Source organism: Dreissena polymorpha, chromosome 3 (genome assembly GCF_020536995.1).
Source record: "Dreissena polymorpha isolate Duluth1 chromosome 3, UMN_Dpol_1.0, whole genome shotgun sequence".
NCBI classification, from domain to species: Eukaryota; Metazoa; Mollusca; class Bivalvia; order Myida; family Dreissenidae; genus Dreissena; species Dreissena polymorpha.
Genome location: NC_068357.1, coordinates 36,011,032 through 36,029,436, shown reverse-complemented (window position 1 = coordinate 36,029,436; position 18,405 = coordinate 36,011,032). Strand labels below are relative to the sequence as shown.

The 18,405-nt window shown below is 37.6% G+C and overlaps 1 protein-coding gene across 1 annotated transcript in view; it reads right to left on the bottom strand.

Annotated features, from left to right (window-relative positions):
• Positions 1–17,798, bottom strand: part of LOC127873675 (zinc finger protein ZFP2-like) — a 29,512-nt gene extending 11,714 nt beyond the window's left edge. Inside the window, exons 1-2 of the mRNA XM_052417606.1 lie at positions 17,743–17,798; positions 17,479–17,623 (exon numbers count right to left, since the gene is read on the bottom strand). The gene's annotated coding sequence lies outside the window, so the exon portion shown is untranslated. The remainder of the gene's footprint in view (positions 1–17,478; positions 17,624–17,742) is intronic.
• Between the last annotated feature and the right edge of the window lie 607 nt (positions 17,799–18,405).

Below are 18,405 nucleotides of genomic sequence, written 5' to 3'. Positions count from 1 at the left end.
CAATGCAGGGCCCTCGCACTACTTTGGGGGAAGGGGTCTGCAGCCCTTAGGAGGGGGAATTTTCGCGTCGTTTCCCTTTTTGGGGGAATTTTTTACTTACTCTCTCATTATTTCATTTGTACATGTTTGCACTATATTCATTGCATTTTTCATAATTTAGTATGTTTGAAAAGATTAAATTGAAATAGAATTGAGATAAAATAATCATGAGACACATCTTTCTATTAAATAAAAAAAAAAAAAATTTTTTTTTTTTTTTTAGGGGGAATTTTTTCCCCCAAAAGGGGAAAAAAGTATACTTTTCAGGTGGGGGACTGCCGCCGAAATTCGGCGGCAGATTTGATAGATTGAGGGCCCTGCAATGTGTTCACATTTTGACCATAGGCTTTGTTAATGACCTTTATAGTATGGGTAGCTTTGATATTATTTATTGCTATCATGTAACTGCATGATTGTGTATATGTTTACAATACACAAAGCATAAATAATGATATAAATATACTGATTGAGCTTATAATAATCTGAGAACTGTAGCCAGGTCAATTAAGGACTTAAAATACAATTTTGTGTCCTGATTTCATGAAGAAATGACCATGCATGTCCTAGATTTCAAATTCAAGGCCCTGGTGTGACACATTGGTAGCATTACATTTAAACTGTTACCAGGCTTATAAAATAAGTTTTTATTGAACTATCTAAGGAAATCTACAGTCATAGATTAGTTGTGGCCTCTAAGTAATGACCAATTTTTGCTTACTTGTCACACCCTTAAAACTTTCCACACGTCTATAATAGCAAATCTGGATTTAGGTGATCTTCAATGGTACATTTAAACTTTAGCTCTGTTACAAGAGTGCTGGTAAAGTCCAGTCACATATTTAAATCTAAGCCATGTCAAAATCAAAGTGTCAAAGACAAATGAAAGATGCAGTCATTAATTATTGTCCAGTTGTTTACTACTGCTGTAAGTTTTTATATAATATGACTGATGAACATCATGTGAGAGAAAATTCACATTATCATTGTATATCAGGTTTAGCAGCCTTTTAGATAACAAAGTCTGCTATTTTTCAATGTCGCTTCTGGGGATCAAACCCGTAGGGCTTTTAGGAAGATTCTGAAATTTTCGATCCCTCGAGAGCAACCAAACCAAAAATTAAGTCAAATATTACCGACTCGGTTTTTTTAGTCGGTTCTTGAGGGATAATGGAGCTCAATTGGTCATTGTCGGCTCTGGTACTACTTACATGTACCCTGGGTACTCTTAACAACGCTTCCGTTAGGGGACGTCCGGGCGTAAATTACGCCCGAAAACGGCAGTCGTACGTCCATTATGCGAATGGTGGAAGTCCCTTGGACGTCCGATAATCCGCATGTATGCTATTTTCGAATACACAACACGTACAAATGTCAACAGTAAATCAGGTTTTTCAGACAGTTAACTCCGCCAAAGAGGTCACATAACCCTAAACCGGAACTCCTGTTTTTAGGGTTACATGCAGACAGTTTGATACTTAGCACACATTGTTGAGTGTATGCTGCCTAGGATTTGTAAAATACATTGCAAATGGTTAGTTTTGGTATCAACTTGAAGGTATATGTAAGCAATAAGAAAATTAGCCATTTTTGTGCTCTACTTTTTGTGTTGATGGTTCCCGGCTTTGAAAGTAGGTCATACTATTTGAGCCTGCCAATTACCGTCCGGTGTCCCTAACCAGCTATTGTTGTAAGTTGCTTGAGCATGTTATCGTCAGCCAGACACTCAAGCACCTAGACAAGCATGCCATTCTTCACGACTGCCAGCACGGTTTCCGAGCTAAGAGAAGTTGCGAGACACAACTTCTAACCCTCACCCACGAGCTTGCAGAATCACTTGACAAGCAGATTCAAACAGACCTAATCATACTTGACTTTAGCAAGGCGTTTGACCGCGTGCCACACCAGCGTCCTTTCAAGAAAGTAAACCATTACGGTATAAGAGGTATAAGAGGAAACACCTTAGCTTGGATATCATCCTTCTTACACAGGACACAAAGAGTTGTGGTCAACGGTCAACATTCAGAAGAGGTCCCAGTAGTCAGTGGTGTCCCTCAGGGTTCGGTATTAGGATCTCTATTGTTCCTAATCTTCATCAATGACCTGCCTGAGGGGCTGCTGTCAAGAGTTCGCCTTTTCCCCGATGACTGCATTCTTTACCGCCAGATCAAAACTGACCTTGATCGTCAGCTTCTCCAAGCGGACCTGGATGCACTAGCCAGATGGGAAGCCACCTGGGGTATGGACTTCCACCCACAGAAGTGCAGTGTGCTACATCCAACCTTATACCATCTGAATACATACTGAAAGGCATCAAACTATCGATCGACAAAACAACTAAATACCTAGGTGTGGATCTTGACTCAGAATTGTCTTGGAGGCATCACTATGACCGAGTTACCAAGAAAGCAAATAACATGCTCGGTTTCCTGCGGCGGAATCTGAGAAACACCTCTCAACAAACCAAGACAAACGCCTACATCGCACTAGTTCGCTCCAGCGTAGAGTACTGCTGCACAGTATGGAGTCCACACTATGGAACTCACAAGTATCAGCTCGAGATGGTACAACGTCGTGCAGCGCGCTTTATTACAAACAGATTCCACAATACAAGCAGTGTTGATAGTATGCTGGAAGAGCTAAACTGGGAAACCCTCGAAACACGCTGCACAAAACATCAACTTACAATGCTCTACCGCATAGTCAACAAGCTGGTTGACATTGATGCCAACAAGTACCTGACACCACGAAGGAAGATGCCTAGACACCCGCACGGATCCGGCTTCTTACCAGTCACACCTACATCTGACACCTTCAAATACAGCTTTTTTCCACGTAGTATACCACTTTGGAATGATCTACCAGCATCCGTTGCTGAGGCCCCATCTCTGGCATCCTTCAAGAGTGGGCTTTCCAGCCTAACCTTCTAAGGGGACACCCTCCCAGTTACGAATTAAGCATTCAAATGACAGACTAGAGCTATGTTGGCGGGGGCTTGTGCCCTGGTACCGTCACGGAAGCTAAACAGGTCTTGCCCTGATGGATGTGAAAAGTAACTGGGGTCACTACTATACTTTCTTACTTTTATCTAGCTTTTTTCTACCTTTACTATTGTAGCTTTACTCTTTACTTTAATATATTCTTGCCTTGCGCACTTTTAAAGAAATGTCAATCCATGACAGTTTGATGATACCATGTAGATGTAGATGTAGAGAGCCCAAAATGGTTGTCTGAATAGCTGTCAAAACCGGTTTGCCTTTTCTAAGGTAAATATTTTGAGTTAGCGCGTATAGAATTTAATGACATGCATTTTTTTCAAAAGATTATGCATTTATCTTTCCAATGATGTATGATGATACAGTGGGTATGCGCTTGATCATGGTAAAAATTAATATCGAACTTCAACTATTTTATATGTAATATAGAAGGAAATTAATTGCGCATGCGTTACCAAGAGCTACTGTTTTCAATGAATTTCTCAGCGAGTGGCCAATATTGATTTTTCCAGCTGTCAATTAAAGTCTTCTTGGTAAGCGCATCAGCCAATCAGCGCTCATGCAGCCCAATACACGCCGACTCCACGTGAAGCTGTATACAATAATATTAGCGACCTCTGCGTTACGAAGTTTTTATTCAGCAATCAAATAAGTCCATGCTTTCCCCGAGGAAGAATGACGTGACGTTGTACATGAAGTCTAATTTTCGCATGATTTTCATCTGTACACGAAATACACGAGAAATGTTTATTTTTTGCTAGAATTTTCGTAACCTTCCGTGAATAATAAAGTCCTGAATTTTTCGGATAACACGTTTGATTATACGCATTTGAAAATAAGCAGTCTGCAAAATTAACCCATCGCCTGATCGCCAATGCGATTAAATCTCGGCTCTGGCGATGGCAAAAATCTGAAAAGACAGTTTGGAAATAAACCGACAAATAATCAATTCACGAAAATTCGTTCGCGTGCGCGATCATTTGAGAACGAATTCGGCATTTCGGAAATGTTCGTTCGGTATCGATTTTCCCCGGTATTTTATTAATTTATTTTCCGATTTGTTAGCAGATGGTACGGACATGAACTGCAATTGACGAAATATCTTCGCTAGTTTCCAAAAAATCTTTAAAGTCAAATGTCTGCCATCTTGAAATATTAGTAAACAAAGTAAAGTAGTGCAAAAGCATATTGTAAAGCAATATGTTAACCAAATTATACATTGATTAATCATTACGTATTTAATGAGTATTTGGTTTTCATTTTCTGCAGTCAAACGATATGCACATGTTATTTCATGTGCAAAACAAGTACATTTATTTCGGACAGTCGTTTTCGGATACAGTATTTGTCGTCGATCATAATTTACATGTTACATTTAAAATTCAGTCGTTGATTTGTCATAATTACTCAATATGAACAGTGCTCAGCTCTTTGCTCTCAAATCGCGTCACGTGATTTACGCATGTTTAATGGGAATTCCCCCATCTCACAATTCAACTTGCGTAAAATGGCGGACGGTAGCGGACGTCAATATTGTCCGTATTTTGGTTTTGAAAATAGAAATCGTTTTAATACTGGATTATCGGGTAATGGAAAGAGTTGGAACATGTACGTATATTAAAATTCTAAAATAAAGTGGGACTTCAAAATGTATGCCTGGGACGTCCAAACTTTTAGGCTTGGAAGTCGGGACTTGCAACTTTTGAAAGCTAACGGAAGCGCTGTCTTAAGTATACTTACATGTACCCTTGGTACTCTAAGTATACTTACATGTACCCCAGGTACGGTAAATAAACGTAATTGTACTCGGTCCATATTAGACTGTACCCGAGTTGTATTCGCGCCCAAAATATGATGTCGTAAAACGCGCAACCGATTATCTTAAACACACTTCTCTTCAAAAAACACTGCATCAACATGCTTTTTGAGTATGTGCTCCGATAAATTAATATAGAGGCCATTCTACAGAAAATTGACATAAATGTGCAGGGCTTAACACTAAGGCACATCCGAACGACCTTCACAGCCTGTACCTTGGTCCGGGCTAGCCAATGTCCCAGGAACATGCCCGACCGGTCGTGTGTATTTTGGGCGGGATTATATGTTCTATATCAATAAACTGAGTTTTAAATAAGCTTTTCAAAGATGCAAAAATCTTAATACAGTACGATCAGATGACAATTAAATCCCAGAGTGAGTTCGGAGACAACAAAAGGATCGTATCTCGAAATAGATTCGGAACCCCCTGATTGCGATTAAAAAGAGGCCGACAATTCAGAAAATCCCCGGCGTTTTTTCTGGTAAAACACGTCAGTACCTTTTTTTAAACGGAATGCCGCTAGACACGGTTTTTGATTGGTTTCCTCGAAGTGACGTGTTTTCTCAATGAAAATACGTTTGAAACTAAAAGCCAGGATCGCCCAGGATTGTCCGGAATGATGTAGGTATAAAACTCAACATTAACACAAAGTAACTATTAAAATAATAGTTACAGTAGATTCCACTTAATTGAATATCGGATAATCGAATAATTCGGTTAATTGATTAGGAATTGAAAACACCAAACCATTTGCATATCTTCCCGTTGTAAAAACTCCACATATTCTGATAGGAAATACGGTGTATTTCGGTTAATTGAATAGTCAATTTTCTATTTAACACTATAATCCACACTATAATCCAGCAAAGAATGTCATGAATCTCCAAGGATACGCATCGTATCGACGATTTTGACAGACACGCTCAATTGACTGCCTTTGTTTTCATTTCACACCATTCATGTATGCAGCGTCTGTCAAGCGTCACGTGACTAACAGGTGTAGTATGCGAACAAGTACAATGCAAACACTGGAGTCTCCGGTGTGCAGTCAGGTGCAAACTTTCAAAAGCAAACTGTCGAGTAACACACTTCAACAGTTTGTTGTCGCTTAGAAACAATTAAAGAGTGTGTTGCTGATTAGAAACAAACTGTTGACATGTCTTGCTCGACATTTTGCAATAGGTTACACTATATTCTCAGTTCGTGTATATAAACATACACAAATGCCATTCATGCCATAAATTTCCAGACCGATAATCCAGGACATTGTGCTAACTTTTCCGGGACATTTGCCGATTTTCTTGGACATGTATACAAATAGCGATATATGAAGTCATACATGTATTTTTGGTACGCATTTTTTTCGCGATATCCAATTAGTTAAATTACTTATGTAACTTACCTGGAATAAACAAATTTAACATCCATTTAAGATCAATGCACAAAAAAACGTTATTTAAACAAGAAGAATAAATTATAATTAACATCGTAAATTGCTTAAACAATTGACAAATTAAACATTTCTACATCTGTTACTAGATACAAGCCACGTGTTTTGCGTGTTTGAAAAGAGTACATGTATATAAACATGAGATAGTTCAGTGCTGATTTAATTTTCAGGCACTGTATACACTTAAAATGTGGACTGCCTGTAACACGGGTGATGAATTCGGACGTTGTCATGGGTGGCGCGCGCGGTGTAAGCTATGACGTCAAACTGTTACAACTTACATTGTATGCGCTGAGCGTAAAGGCGTGTTGTTTGTCGCAATATGAGTGTGAATGAATCTGACACCGCAAAAATCCGGGTGAAACTGGATTTATTCATGAATGTGCATCGCGTAATCCGTTTAAACTACACAGCCATCAATTTTGAGCAAGCCAATTCACAACGAATTAACCCCTTTTGTTTGACTGTGATTACGAGACAATCGTCAAGATAATAGGACCCCCCGTCAATTGATCGATTTTGACACGTAGCGTTTTTGCCTAATCGGACAAGCATTGCTTTGGAGATGACGCAATATCAGTGGCAAGTACAGATTTGCATGATTAGATAAGGAACATACAGGTTTTACTGAAATCCGGGACATTTGACAAATTTCCGAGACTGCGGGACAGGGTATGCATTTCCGGGACTGTCCCGGACGATCCGCGACGTATGGCATGTATGACAAATGCGTCGCAGTAAATCATATCTAAACATGATGTCAAACAATCGAAAACGCACACATTTGTCAAAACAACGCAGTCTTAACACTGCTAATCATGTTTTCACAATACCCAAAATTAAATCCAGTATTGACCAGATTTTCCGGTAAATCAGTACACAGTACACTACCTGTTTCAAAACTAAACTACCTGAAAGAGCATGGCGTCAAAGATACAGCATTCTCTTCGCTACAAAGTTTTCCTTCGACAGTGTATTTATCAATTTTAAATAATTTTAATTTGTTGTCATTATGGAAAAGTTATTCCATCCTTTAGACGATTAATAAATCCATTTAGAGGAAGATTGAGACTTTATTTAGATTAGAAGTGTTTTGACAATATTTTTTACGCAATTCAATTAGCAAAACTAATATTAATGGTCGATCCTCGCTTTTAGTAGAGAGTTAACCCTGTACAATTGTTACAACTACCGTAACACGTTATTTTGCTAAGATTCACTTACCATTTCTTGTAAGACGGTAACCCGGCAATCTATGTAAAAAAGAGTTTAACGTTCATGTTGTGTTTAAGTTTGGCTTTACGGGTGGGCATGGGGGTTCCTCGGATACGAAAAGAAAAGGGAAGGAGGAAATAAGAGAAAGTATGAGGAAATAAAAAAACAAGAAAATTTCTCCAGAAGATTACAAATAGTTGTCTTAAATAGATGAATATTGAATTCAATAGCATTAGTAAGGCAAGCTAATTAGAATGATTCAATCATAATTGCGCATCTCCAAGCACAAGAAAATACAAGTTGAATGATAAATATAAAGGTTTTTATAATACTTGGGTCAGGACACATGAACGATTGGTCAGGGCTAGTAGGTTCTGCATTTACTAGCCCGAACGGGCTAGTTGAAAAAAAGTTAGTGTTAAGCCCTGATGTGTATATATAATTATATAATTACAAAAAAAATAGTCGACAACGATTGATTTAGGGTTAAATTTCCCGGGTACATTTTAGTATATTTACCGTACCCGGGATACATGAAAGTATACTTAAGAGTACCCGGGGTACATGTACGTAGTACCCGAGCTGACAATGAACAATCGAGCGATACTGGAATGAGGGGTGGCGAAATCAAATGCCCGAGTCGTACATTTGCTTGTCTGGGCAACTGATCTTTTTCAATTTAGTTGTCCGTGGACAACCAGTCGGGTCGAGGAATACAAAAAAATACATCGAATTAAAGCCGTAATTAATTTTTACAAAACCGGATGTTGACACGGCGACGCGATTACATTGTCAGTTCAATTTGCGGAGCAATGAACCTAAAATATGGACACTCTCCTGCGCAGTGATCTCCCTTATTCTATAAGAGACCGGGAGCATGCTGCATTTTCAACATTCTGCCTGACTGTTAGACAGTGTACATACTGTTGTTTTTTTTACAATCAGACATTCTATACATGATGATAAGGTCACTTAGTTATTGACACGAAAGATCGTTTGTTGACACATTTACAATCAGATGGAAATAAAAGTATCGAACTAATATGATCAAAGCACGGTCTACCTTATTACAGACGAACATTCTATACATACATGTAGATGGTGACGTCACTACGTTATTGTCAGTAAGACGGGAGTGCACACAATGACAGACAACTTTAACAGTAAAGATGGAACGTTTTAAAAAAATCTTCCTCAACAGAGCAGAACAATGATAACACTAGCTTTGCAAGATTTAAAGTTTGAAAAAGTCTTAATATTGTTTATAATATACTGCTATAATGAATGTACAATGGAAATACAACTATAACTAAAACAAGCAAATACTACTCATTTTAATTAATTCCACATTATTTAACAACAGGGGTGTCAATTGGCCCAAATTTGAAATCCGGAAAATTAAGCCGTAGGATAAAGGGAAGAGAGGGCCCACCCCCCCGAGCCCTAGCTTATTGTTCTTTTTTTATAGTCTTTCTAGGTGCAATTTCTGGTGAGTACAATGCGAAATATTATAAGCCAAACCATCCGTAACACTGCAGGTGTATTTGTCATTCTAAACAAATGATATTAAGAACTTCGAAATGTAATAAACAAACCAGCGTATCCGAAAACGACTGTCCGAAAACATGTCGCGATACATCATTTGCAAATGAAATTAAATATGCATATCGTTTGACTGCAGAAAATGAAAACCAGTAACCAGTAACCTAGCAAATACGCAGTCAATATATAATTTGATTAACATATTGTTTTAAAATATGATATTGCAGTGCTTTACTTTGCCAGTGCCTGCTCATGTCAGTGCCAGCCGCTTACCAATCAGAAATCAATAAATAAAATCGGTACCAAGCGCAAATGTCCGGAATGCCGACGATGCCGTAACAATATTCGTTCTGAAATGATCCCGCACTAAAAGAATTTTGTCCCTAACCCCACCCGCCTTAAACAAACTCATCGGATTTACATTCACCTCAAAATCAACCCTGGACGGCTCAAATCCGGATTTCCGGAATAATCCGGAAAATTGACACCCCTGTAATAACATCGGGCTTGGCGAAATTGGGAAAAAAAATGCCGGTAATCCGGACAGGCATTTCAGAAAATGTGCTGGTCCGGAGAAAATTTAGACGGACCGAAACAACAACATAAAAACGACAATATATTGGATGATGATCATCCAACGAAATATGTATCATAGCATCTTATTGGTTAAACTATACTTAACTGACCAATTATATCCATTTAGCCATTAAAACAACGTAAACTAAAGAAACAAGAAGTATCGAAAATAAAATTGCGGTTAACATACACTAACTTGTACAATGTAAAATGATAACATTTTTGGAGTCCAATGGCGAGTGCATGTTGTTAAGATATCACTAGAACATTGTTTATTTTTTATAAACAACCTTTTTAAAGCCATGTTACATAAAGAAATGCATTTTTCATGACCTTATCTACTGGAAAAATATGTCAAAGCTATCAAGATCTTTTTTGTTAGAACGCAATTGCCGATATTGCGACTGAGTTTGAAGTAGCTGTTGTGTAACCAGTCAGATTTGCTAATTGTATGTAACAAACTTATTGCAAACATCAAAACAATGTACATAGAAAGGGGTTTGCTTTTGAGTTTTCACTTTTGAAACAAATATGATTTGTTTGCATTCATTTCACATTTTGCCGGTCGCCGTGTCAGGACCGGCGGACTGGCAATTTCGCCAAGCCTGAACATTAATCAATAAATGCGTTAATAGTTTATATAAACAATAACGGACAAGTGTAGTTCAGCAACGGACAAGTTAAATTTCTTAAATGGTTGTCCGTGGACAAGTATACTTTTTTGAGATTTTGCCACCCCTGCTGGAAGGTGCAACTTCTCTCACGCCCCCTAGCATCGCCTTTAGCAGTATTTAATTCTCAACAGGAAAGTGCTGGAGTCATTGATCCCGAGGGACAAGAAAAACAATTGATTAATGTTCGAAATAAATAATTTGATTAATGACAATTCTATTATTTGAGCCAGGTCACAGGAAAAGCGCAGTCAAATCAGTATCCAATTAAATTATTTGTTATTGTCAGAAAAACGCTTTTTTTTTTGTCACTGTGACCTTTACCTTTGACCTAGTGACCTGAAAATCAATAGGGGTCATCTGCGAGTCACGATCAATGTACCTATGAAGTTTCATGATCCTAGCCATAAGCTTTCTTGAGTTATCATCAGGAAACCATTTTACTATTTGGGGTCACTGTGACCTTGACCTTTGACCTAGTGACCTGAAAATCAATAGGGGTCATCTGCGAGTCATGATCAATGTACCAATCAAGTTTCATGATCCTAGGCATAAGCATTCTTGAGTTATCATCCGGAAACCATTATACTATTTCGGGTCACTGTGACCTTGACCTTTGACCTAGTAACCTCAAAATCAATAGGGGTCATCTGCGAGTCATGATCAATCTACCTATCAAGTTTCATGATCCTAGGCATAAGCGTTCTTAAATTATCATCCGGAAACCATTTTACTATTTCGGGTCACCGTGACCTTGACCTTTGACCTAGTGACCTGAAAATCAATAGGGGTCATCTGCTAGTCATGATCAATCCACCTATCAAGTTTCATGATCCTAGGCATAAGCGTTCTTGAATTATCATCCAGAAACCATTTTACTATTTCGGGTCACAGTGACCTTGACCTTTGACTTAGTGACCTCAAAATCAATAGGGGTCATCTGCGAGTCATGATCAATGTACCTATGAAGTTTCATGATCCTTGGCCTTAGCATTCTTGAGTTATCGTCTGACAACCACCTGGTGGACGGACCGACAGACTTACCGACAGACCGACCGACATGAGCAAAGCAATATACCCAGCGATTTCCTTGTCCAATTGGGAAAAGAACCCGTACCGGTCTAATTGGGAAAAATTGAGTCGTGAAAACCTCAAAATTGGGAAAAATCGAGTCGTGAAATCCTTCAATTGGGATAATCGCGTCGTGAAGTTTGGGTCTTATTGAATACATCATACAGTTCAAACTTAATTGAACATACCCATTAAAATAATCATTTGCAGGCATGCCTTAATGACCATTACTTAAAGTAATAAAGTTGATATAAATAACAAAATATTATATAGAAGACACAAAATCAATAACTAGTTGTTTTAATCTTTAATAAAGCAATGTCTCTCGCTTTCATTTTTTTGAAAATTTCAACAATCTTTGATGTTTGATCATCACTCAGTAACTGGCATCCCTCTCTGCACAGCATCAGTAGAGCTGTCAATGTGTCCTGTGATAGACGGTTCCGATTGGTCGTGCAAAGATTGTTCATTAGACTGAACAACCTTTCCACAGTGGCAGTGCTGGAGGGCATTTCAAACTACGATAAGGTTTCAAACCGACGTCAATCAGTACGCTGGCTGCCTGACAAAAGAACCGCAAACAGTAACGACTCTTTTGATTGAACGCGCTGAATAATAAAACCCGATATTAATCGAGCGCGTGGTTACACACAACTACTGTGAAACCATTATTAATCGTCAGGCATTAATTTTCATAAATTTCGTCAGTCGACCGATCGGCGAATTTAAGATCCTAACGAACAATCATGCTCTTTGTTTGAACAAAAACAAACACTTAGTTGAACAATATTTTAAAACTTTACCGTAGACATGAGGCATTAAATTCCAACATAATCCATGCACACATTCACTGCTGTTTCGTAATCAAGACTAATCCGGTTTTGACACAAAGGGATGTAGATTACACAAGGTACTTAACTGACACGTTACACTTCTTTAAAACGCGTGTGCAGTACAGCTGTATCGAATGCGTTGACTTCGTTTATGTAGAATGGTAATGAATTAGCGCTTATTGTTTATAACGTTATTACCCATTAGGTGCATTGTGTTTTCAGGGGTGTTGCATATTAGCCATCACGCATGTGCGAATGCCGATGAAAGACAATAAACCAAATGAAAAGATGACGATGTGTGATCAATATGCGTATTTATCACAAATTAATAAAGAATATTTTAGTATGGCAATTAATAGAATAAGACTAATTGGCAATTGGCTTCGTTGTTACAAACACTCGTTGACGGTTATTCGATCCTACTTGTCCGTTAATCATAACAATGAACGTGTGAATGGCATACATTAAGAGGGTCCATTAATGTCCCTTGATAACAAAAGACTAGTTAATTGGCATGTGACAAACAGGCCCCACCTCCTGCAGTGATTCTCAAGTGTGTTCCCGCATTCGTACCACGATTTTTCGCAACTGCGATTGATCGCGAATATGTATTACACACCAATCGGATATTGACTGACGCATTTTTAAAAAAATTCAAAATCAGAAATCGGCGAATTTAAGTGCTGACGAAATCGTCATTTTTATAAAAATGACGAAATTTTGTGCTGTCGAAAATAAATGGTTTCACAGTATACGATTTTCTTTGTTCGCTCGCCGAAAGTTGGGTTTTGTTACGAAACTTTCTATCGTTTTGAGAAAAAATTCGGACGCCGATTGGGATTTTTTCAGATGCCGATTGGGAATTTGGGAATTTTCGCTCGATTGGGAAAGTACAGTTTTCCGGTACTTTATAAAGAAGGAGGAAAATCGCTGATACCCCCTCTTTTTCGAAGGGGGGCATAAAAAGTATTAACACTAAGAAAGAGTATACAAACCAGTAAAGAGTTTGAAATCAATGTTGAATTTCAGGACAGCTTGGTGATCTGCAAATCCCCGATGAAATGTTGATATCGGGTATCATAGTCATTCAATAAGTCGCACAATGCTCGATTACAATTTATAAAGCACAATGTGACTTATATTGATAACTAAAAATACCAGAATGCCAGTTTTGCGGTGTCAAGCTGTTACGATCCAGAAAGTCCTTTATTCACATTGAGTATATATCCTTCGAATTCCAACTATTGTTGTCATAAGCGGAGATATAGTGAATAAATAATGCATATATCTTAAATGACAGCTTCTTAATAGCAAAACAAGCCAATTTATGCAGTAAGAAAGATTTGAATCGAGACTCTCATGGGGGCGGCCATTGTTGAATGTTGAAACACGAACGACAACTCTGCTAGGAGAATGTTCTCAATGACGAGCAATCTCCTACGCACTGGCGAATGCAAAAGGGAAGTAACTGAAAAATCGAGTTATCTCAATCGGACTGGCTCGGTCTTTAAAATAGGTCGCCATTGTGAAAAAAATTTTGATGGTTATCATACCTTGGACGATGCTGTTCCAGCATCGTCAAAAATGACTAAATTTGTATAATCTTTGAGCTAATACAAAATTATGATTTTGCAAATAATGCAAATTAAATTTTCACCACACAATGCATTGAAATGTAACGTTTGTAAAGATACAAACATGATAACTATAGGGCTAGTATTGACTGAGCCTTTTAAAAAGAGCCACGACATATGTTGATCAAACTGATAGTGGTAAAAAAAAATTAAAAAAACTAAAATTGTATTGTCTTTGTGCTCATTCAAAATCATGAATTTGCAAATAATACAAATAAAAATTGCAGCACACAATGCATTAGAATGTAACGGTTGTAAAGATACCTACAATATTATTATAGAGATAGTATTGACTGAGCCTTTCGAAAAAAGCTGGGACATATGTTGATAACACTGAAAGTGATTAAAAATAAAACAAGAGCACCGCCTTGCGGGTGCAGACCGCTCATCTATTTTCTTTTTAAAGGTGAAGGGACTATCATTTTCAAATTCAATCACAAAGGAGGGAGGGGTGGATAGAAGAGGGGTGCATTGTGTGGGGGTGTGGACATTTATTACATTATCTTCCAAAAATGCGAAAAAAAGGAAAAAAAAATCGGGGAGGGGGGGGGGTGGGGGGTGGGTGGGGGGGGGGGGGGGATTCTTGGGTGCGATGGTTGGACGGTATTTCAAACATAAAATAATAAAAATAAATATTTTTGTTTTGTAACCGTTTCAAAAAACATAAATTGGGGGGGGGGGGGTGAGGTGGGGGGGGGGGGGGGGTATAGTGTGAGGGTGTGGTGGTAATTTGTGATCTTAAAAAAAAAAAAAAAAAAAAATTTAGGGGGGGGGGGGATTCGGTTGGGGGGAGGGGGGGTGGGGGGGGTGGGTAGGGGTGTTTCTTGGGTGCGATGGTTGGACGGTATTTCAAACATAAAATAATCAAAATAAATAGTTTAGTTTTTTAACCGTAAAAAAAAAATGGGGGGGGAGGGGGGGGCACGGGCGATGGTTTGGGTGGAGTCTATTAATGGTTTGTCAGGTAAGAGTAGTTTTGTCAAAGTATCAATCAAATCTAATCATAAACAAAGAAGTTATGGCAATTTTAGCAAAATTTAATAATTTGACCTTGAGAGTCAAGGTCATTCAAAGGTCAAGGTAAAATTCAACTTGCCAGGTACAGTAACCTCATGATAGCATGAAAGTATTTGAAGTTTGAAAGCAATAGCCTTGATACTTAAGAAGTAAAGTGGATCGAAACACAAAATTTAACCATATATTCAAAGTTACTAAGTCAAAAAAGGGCCATAATTCCGTAAAAATGACATCCAGAGTTATGCAACTTGTCCTTTTACTGTACCCTTATGATAGTTTGCGAGTGTTCCAAGTATGAAAGCAATATCTATAATACTTTAGGGGTAAAGTGGACCAAAACACAAAACTTAACCAAACTTTCAATTTTCTAAGTATAAAGGGCCCATAATTCCGTCCAAATGCCAGTCAGAGTTACATAACTTTGCCTGCACAGTCCCCTTACGATAGTTAATAATGGTTGCAAGTATGAAAGCAATAGCTTTGATACTGTAGGAATAAAGTGGACCTAAACACAAAACATAACAAAATTTTCAATTTTCTAAGTATAAAAAGGGCACATAATTCTGTCAAAATGCCAGTCAGAGTTACATTACTTTGCCTGCACAGGCCCATTATGATAGTTAGTAAGTGTTTCAAGTATGAAAGCAATAGCTTTGATACTTAAGGAATAAAATGGACCTAAACACAAAACTTAACCAAAATTTTCAATTTTTTAAGTATAAAAAGGGCACATAATTCTGTCAAAATGCATGCCAGAGTTATCTAACTTTGCCTGCCCAGTCCCCTCATGATAGTAAGTAAGTGTACCAAGTTTGAATGCAATAGCATTGATACTTTCTGAAAAAAGTGGACCTAAACGCAAAACTTAACCAAAATTGTCAATTTTCTAAGTATAAAAAGGGCACATAATTCAGTCAAAATGCACGCCAGAGTTATCTTACTTTGCCTGTCCAGTCCCCTCATGATAGTAAGTAAGTGTACCAAGTTTGAATGCAATAGCATTGATACTTTCTGAGAAAAGTGGACCTAAACGCAAAACTTAACCGGACGCCGACGCCAAGGTGATGATAATAGCTCATATTTTTTTTCCAAAAAATAGATGAGCTAAAAATGACTAAAATTCTATAATCTTTGAGCTATTTTAAAATAATAAATTAGCAAATAATGTAAATTAAGTTTTCACCACACAATGCATTGAAATTTAACGTTTGTAAGAATACCAACATGAATAGTATAGAGTTTTATTTGACCAAGCCTTTTGAAAAAAGCCACAACATATGTTTATCGGATTATGGAAGTGTAGCTGAAATAATTCGCGTTCAGAATAAAGTCTGCCAAAACAAAAATCATCAAAAGACTATATGGCGGCAATTTATATTGACTAATGGAAGTCTTAACAATGATACGCATGATTTGGTGAAACTACCCACCGTTGTTTTTCGGCGTTAGCTGTATACGCCAGCTTTTCACCTTACCTGACCTTTGTAACTCACTAACTGTCCAATAAAATTCAAATAAAATTTCCCGCGGCTAGTTCAGAATGAATACACTTCAGTTATCCCATAGTCTGATATGAGCATACCATCAGAACATTGGAAACATGTCCGCGTCTTTGTAACACTGTTTTACTGCGTGTTCAGCATGAAACAATTTATCTCTAATGAAAAGGCTTAATAGGTAGAACAATTTTACACTCAATCTCGACATCAATACAGTTTGTGCGTCCTCCTTTTATTTTCAGAGCCAACAGCGTTTTTACTTAAAGGCTATGTTCTCATGTTAGTACTGATTTTCATATTCCTATCAACATTTTAACATGTAAAAGTATAAAAAGCAGTGGAAGGGTGGCCTCACTTTAATGCATTGCATTTCAACCAGCGAGTTATCAGGGTTTATTTACAGGTCATCGCTGCGTCCGAAGACGCTTATGTGCTGACCTGAGTTCGTGGCCAGTTTGTTATATAATATAGACCCTATCCGTGAACAAGGTGAACTGAGATTTTTTTAAGACCACAAAAAATGTTAAATGAAGATATTCAGCAATATAATTTTGGTATGTCAATAATAGAGTCTTTATGTGTTTATAACAATACCATGATAAATATTATTTTTAATTAATTTAACAAGAATTATTCCACCATATTGCCTAATGTATTAAGCATGAGCGCGATGATTCTCGATACTGTTAATAATCGAATCAAAAACCAATGCCCGACAAACCACTAAAACAGGTTTGTTCGAAGAACGCGTGTATAAATATTTAAAATCTGTACGAATACTTCACGTGTGGCCGGTTGACTCATATGTTTAAATTTCACTTCCATTCTTCATTTGGTTTTCTGTTTTGTATCTATAGGTTTATGACCAGCAATATGTAATTATGTAAAATAAGCCGCGAAAACTCCGCGTAACATCCCGTATTGCGTGTGATCCAGCTAAGAACCGCACAGAAAAAGACATTCGCTATCCTTGGTCTCATTTTTTAAACTCTTTACCTGTCACAAACTCAAACCACAATCAACGCCGTATATCTTTTTTAAAGATATTTCTTGTTATTAGTAAATACAAAGCATAGTCGAAAACAAATAAAACAATAAGATGTCTCAAATTCAACAAACCTTTGCAATGAATACTTCTTTGTTGGCAACACTTGGTTGATTTGTAATCTTAATCTGACTAAATCGCTTTGTCACGGTCTCTCTGTCAAAATGGCGGCTGGGGAACGTCTCTTTTCCATTGTCTGAAACGTCTCTTTTCCATTGTCTGCAAAAAGACAGTGAAACACTAAATTACGCAACAAGTTTTTTTTAGCAAAACAGTTCAACGCTAATTAGTTTGTGGATGATGTTCAAAAGATTTAAGTTAAATTTTAAAGCGCCTACTTTTGTTCGTAATATGTCCGGTACCGACGGACTAATACATTAAAAAAAAGTCTATTTTTTTTAGATCTTTCCTTCTATATGTCTAGCCACGGCGTGAGAAAATATTTTTTCAAATTGCATTCGTTAACACACCTCATCCTTTACCACTGAAGATTATTATAAAATCGAAATATTGTTCTTGACTATATAGTCTATAGTCTTTACTAGAGGTCGAATATGGCCACAGTAAATAACAATGAAAATCGCACCTTGGTTCATTACTGAAAGTCGACTATGGCCACACTAAATGACTCTTAAAATGACACCATCGTTCATTATTGAAAGTCGACTATGGCCACAGTAAATGACTCTTAAAATAACACCATCGTTCATTACTGCAATTCGATTATGGCCACAGTAAATGACTCTTAAAATGACACCATCGTTCATTACTGCAAGTCGACTATGGCCACAGTAATTGACTCTTAAAATGACACCATCGTTCATTACTAAAGTTGACTATGGCCACAGTAAATGACTCTTAAAATGACAGCATCGTTCATTACTGCAAGTCGACTATGGCCACAGTAAATGACCCTTAAAATGACACCATCGTTCATTACTAAAAGTCGACTATGGCCACAATAAATGCCTCTTAAAATGACACCATCGTACATTACTGCA